At 43.1% G+C, this 5,000-nt stretch overlaps 1 non-coding gene across 1 annotated transcript; it reads left to right on the top strand.

The window, feature by feature from the left end:
• The first annotated feature begins 3,474 nt into the window (after positions 1–3,474).
• On the top strand, positions 3,475–3,593 carry LOC123687926. Its single transcript, XR_006749628.1, has one exon. It is a non-coding gene; the product is annotated as a 5S ribosomal RNA (ribosomal RNA).
• The last annotated feature ends 1,407 nt before the right edge of the window (positions 3,594–5,000 follow it).

The following is a 5,000-nucleotide window of genomic DNA, read 5'->3' as shown; positions in this document are numbered from 1 at the left end:
AGACTCAAGCTATATATACATCATCATCATCTCGGACAAAACACCGATCAAAAATGAGAAAGTTTCTAGAAACAATCCCTCGCCAAGGCGTCCATATATAATACGAACCCCCGGCTATCAACTAATTTCTTATACACATTCCATCTCGACCCTTCGCTATACATGTGAATATAACGACACGGTGATTCGAGATTCAACAATATTTGTCGCTCGGAACGAATTGAGTGGTTGCAAATTTTTTGTGAACATAACCCGCAACGGGCAGAGGATCACGATTTTAAGGTTGGTCGCTTAAAGGCCATTCGACTACAAAGAGACGAAGCGGACCGCGACCTCGCTGCATGAGGTTGACGAAAGCGACCCAAGATGCGAAAGCCGAAACCAACACACCTTGCCAGTACCCAAACGCCGAGGTCGGATTCGGGTCTACCACTTACCAACTGAATATCATCCTAAAAAGAACTCCAAACAGTCTAGGACAGGACCCATTCTCCACCCCTTCTATATATGTCAGGAGAACCCCGGATTCCCCTCCAGACACGATTTAGCAAACTTTTCCCGATCGATCCGACCCACCGAGGCCGTTTCGACCGTTCGCCGCGCCTACTAGAGCTGATTTCTTCGGACTCCGATCAGAAAATCCGCCGATGCATGTCGTTAACACCTAGTCCGCCTCGTCCGATCGATCGAGGCCGTTTCGACCGTTCGCCGCGCCTACTAGAGCTGATTTCTTCGGACTCCGATCAGAAAATCCGCCGATGCATGTCGTTAACACCTAGTCCGCCTCGTCCGATCGATCTAGGCCGTCTCGAACCACCCATCGCGCATCGAAAGTCGCATCTCTCGAACTCCGATCCGGAAATCGGCCGATGCATCACGTTAACTATTTCTTATATATCTAATATAATATACATGGAGACGGTAAGAATTCTTTTAATCGAAGATATACATATACTTCTCATCAATATCCAAAAGCTTATCGAAAAATAAATTACTCAACTTTTACGTGAAGAATCGTTCACCCAAACCTTATCCCCTATATATGTCAGGAGAACCCAAGGTTCCCCTCCAGACACGATTTAGCAAACTTTTCCCGATCGATCCGACCCACCGAGGCCGTCTCGACCGTCCGCTGCGCCTACTAGGGCCGATTTCTTCGGACTCCGATCAGAAAATATACCGATGCATGTCGTTAACACCTAGTCCGCCTCGTCCGATCTATCTAAACAGTCTCGACGCACCCAACACTCTTTCAAAGTCGGATTACTCGGACTCAATCTGAAAATGGACCGATGCATGACGTCAACACTTAGCCCGCCTCGTCTGATCTATCTAAGCCATCTCGACCCACCCAACACGCCTTCCAAGTCGGATCACTCGGACTTCGATCTGAAAATCTCCGGACTCATTTTTATGAATATCCCCAGTCAGTAAGAACGTTATTTCGCCAATATATACCAACAATAAACCATATTCAATAGCTGAACCAAAAATATAATTCCCGATCCAAACGTTCTGCATCGCCCAACGCGACCACCTTCCCTATATATGTCAGGAGAGCACAGGGTTCCCCTCCAGACAACACTTACGCTCTATCCCCGACTCTCGGTCGATCGATAGGCCAGGTCAGCGGTGTCTGTTTCGGCCGAAGCTCGGACTTTGGTCAAAATGTTCCGATACAAAATTTGAACCAAGATAGATACAGATATGATTCCTTCTTAAATATACGTTGATTATCGAACAGAATATGGTAAATATTTTGCGATGACCGAGGATTTCATGAATTTTTTTTTTTTTTCGAAAAAATTTTCTATTATCGGAATTTCCTCAAATTTCATTTGGTTGCCTCCTAATGCTTATTAAAAATGATAACCAACAATCAGAATCATTATTTATCATTTATTTCAATTTTTATAATGAAAAACGTTCACGTCCTTTCGCGCCTCTCGATCGTCGTTTACGTGATGCATCGGTCAGCCCTAGTTTACGTGGTGCATCGGTAAGATCGAGTTCACGTTCTGCATCGGTCTGCCCGAGTTTACGTGGTGCATCGGTAAGATCGAGATTACGTGGTGCATCGGTAAGATCGAGTTCACGTTCTGCATCGGTCTGCCTGAGTTTACGTGGTGCATCGGTATGATCGAGTTTACGTTCTGCATCGGTGTGATCTAGTTTACGTTGTGCATCGGTAAGATCGAGATTACGTGAAGCATCGGTATGATCGAGTTTACGTTCTGCATCGGTCTGGACTCTGAGATATATTTTCGACGTGAAAATGTTCCGATACAACTTTTGAACCAGGATAGTTAGAGAGATGATTTTTTCTGGGATGTACGTTGATTGGGGAATGGATTGTGGAAAATAACTTGCCATGACCGAGGTGTTCTCGAATTTTTTTTTTTTTTCGAAAAATATTTTCTGATTTTGGATTTCACTCAAATTTGATTTCGTTGCCTTCTAATGTGTTCTAAAAGAGTAAATCAGTAATCAGAATCGAAAAATATTTTTCGGATTTTTTTTTTTTTGAAAAAAAATTTTCTGATTTTGGAATTTCCTCAAATTTGATTTGGTTGCCTTCTAATGTGTTTTTAAAGCGTAAATCAGTAATCAGAATCAATATTCATTGTCGACTTTAATTTTTATAAGGAAAAATGTTCACGTCCTTAAACGCCTCCCCATCATTAGCCCGAGTCCAAGTCGATGTCAGTCCCGAGCGGACGGTGTCAGATACTACCTATCGCCCCGGTCTGGACTTGGCGAGGTATTTCGACGTGAAATGTTCCGATACAACTTTTGAACCAGGATAGTTAGAGAGATGATTTCTTCTATGTTGTACGTTGATTGTGGAATGGATTGTGGGAAATAACTTGCCATGACCCAGGTGTTCTTGAATTTTTTTTTTTTTCGAAAAAAATTTTCTGATCTTGAAATTTCCTCAAATCTGATTGCGTTGCCTTCTAATGTGTACTAAAAGAGTAAATCAGTAATCAGAATCAATATTCATTGTCGACTTTAATTTTTATAAGGAAAAATGTTCACGTCCTTAAACGCCTCTCCATCGTTACCCCGACTCCAAGACGATGTTAGACCGGAGCGGACGGTGTCAAATGCGACCGATCTCCCCGGTCTGGACTTAGCGAGATATTCCGACGTGAAATGTTCCGATACAAAAATTTAACTGTGATAGTTAGAGAGATGGTTCCTTTTGTGATGTACGTTGATTGTGTAATAGAATATGGAAATAAACTTGAGATGACCGAGGTCTTCTGGGATTTTTTTTTTTTTTCGAAAAATATTTTTCGATTTCGGAAATCCCTCAAATTTCATTGAGATATGTCCTAATGTGTTCTTAAAACTTAAATCAACAATCAGAATTAATATCCAAAAGTTATTTCATTTTTTATAAGGAAAAACGTTCACGTCCTTTCCGCTCCCAAAAAGTGAGATATCATAGAAAATATCGCTATATTTGTTGTTTACGGCCATACCACGCTGAAATTGCCAGTTCTCGTCAGAACACTGAAGCCAAGCAGCGTCGGGCGCGGTTAGTACTTGGATGGGTGACCGCTTGGGAACACCGCGTGCTGTAAGCTTTTTTTTTACGTTCTGCATCGGTCTGCCGAGATAACGTGGTGCATCGGTATGATCGAGTTTACGTTCTGCATCGGTAAGATCGAGATTACGTGATGCATCGGTAAGATTGAGATTACGTGGTGCATCGGTAAGATCGAGTTTACGTGGTGCATCGGTAAGATCCAATTCACGTTCTGCATCGGTAAGATCCAGTTCACGTGGTGCATCGGTAAGATCGAGATTACGTGGTGCATCGGTAAGATCGAGTTTACGTGGTGCATCGGTAAGATCCAATTCACGTTCTGCATCGGTAAGATCCAGTTCACGTGGTGCATCGGTAAGATTGAGATTACGTGGTGCATCGGTAAGATCGAGTTTACGTGGTGCATCGGTAAGATCCAATTCACGTTCTGCATCGGTAAGATCCAGTTCACGTGGTGCATCGGTGAGATTGAGATTACGTGGTGCATCGGTAAGATCGAGTTTACGTGGTGCATCGGTAAGATCCAATTCACGTTCTGCATCGGTAAGATCCAGTTCACGTGGTGCATCGGTAAGATCGAGATTACGTGGTGCATCGGTAAGATCGAGTTTACGTGGTGCATCGGTAAGATCCAATTCACGTTCTGCATCGGTAAGATCCAGTTCACGTGGTGCATCGGTAAGATTGAGATTACGTGGTGCATCGGTAAGATCCAGTTCACGTGGTGCATCGGTAAGATGGAGATTACGTGGTGCATCGGTAAGATCGAGATTACGTGGTGCATCGGTAAGATCTACTTTACGTTCTGCATCGGTCTGCCCTTGTTTACGTGGTGCATCGGTAAGATCGAGATTACGTGAAGCATCGGTATGATCGAGTTTACGTTCTGCATCGGTCTGCCCGATATTACGTGGTGCATCGGTCTGCCCTAGTTTACGTGGTGCATCGGTTTGGACTTAGAGATATATTTTCGACGTGAAAATGTTCCGATACAACTTTTGAACCAGGATAGTTAGAGAGATGATTTTTTCTGGGATGTACGTGGATCGGGGAATGGATTGTGGGAAATAACTTGCCATGACCGAGGTGTCCTCGAATTTTTTTTTTTTTCGAAAAAAATTTTCTGATCGTGGAATTTCCTCAAATTCGATTTGGTTGCCTTCTAATGTGTTTTTAAAGCGTAAATCAGTAATCAGAATCAATATTCATTGTCGACTTTAATTTTTATAAGGAAAAATGTTCACGTCCTTAAACGCCTCCCCATCATCAGCCCGAGTCCAAGTCGATGTCAGTCCCGAGCGGACGGTGTCAGATACTACCTATCGCCGAGGTCTGGACTTGGCGAGATATTACGACGTGAAATGTTCCGATACAACTTTTGAACCAGGATAGTTAGAGAGATGATTTCTTCTATGTTGTACGTTGATTGTGGAATGAAATACGG

The sequence above is a fragment of the Harmonia axyridis genome, chromosome X, assembly GCF_914767665.1.
Source record: "Harmonia axyridis chromosome X, icHarAxyr1.1, whole genome shotgun sequence".
In the NCBI taxonomy this organism is placed as follows: domain Eukaryota; kingdom Metazoa; phylum Arthropoda; class Insecta; order Coleoptera; family Coccinellidae; genus Harmonia; species Harmonia axyridis.
This window is presented reverse-complemented; position numbering and strand designations above follow the sequence as displayed.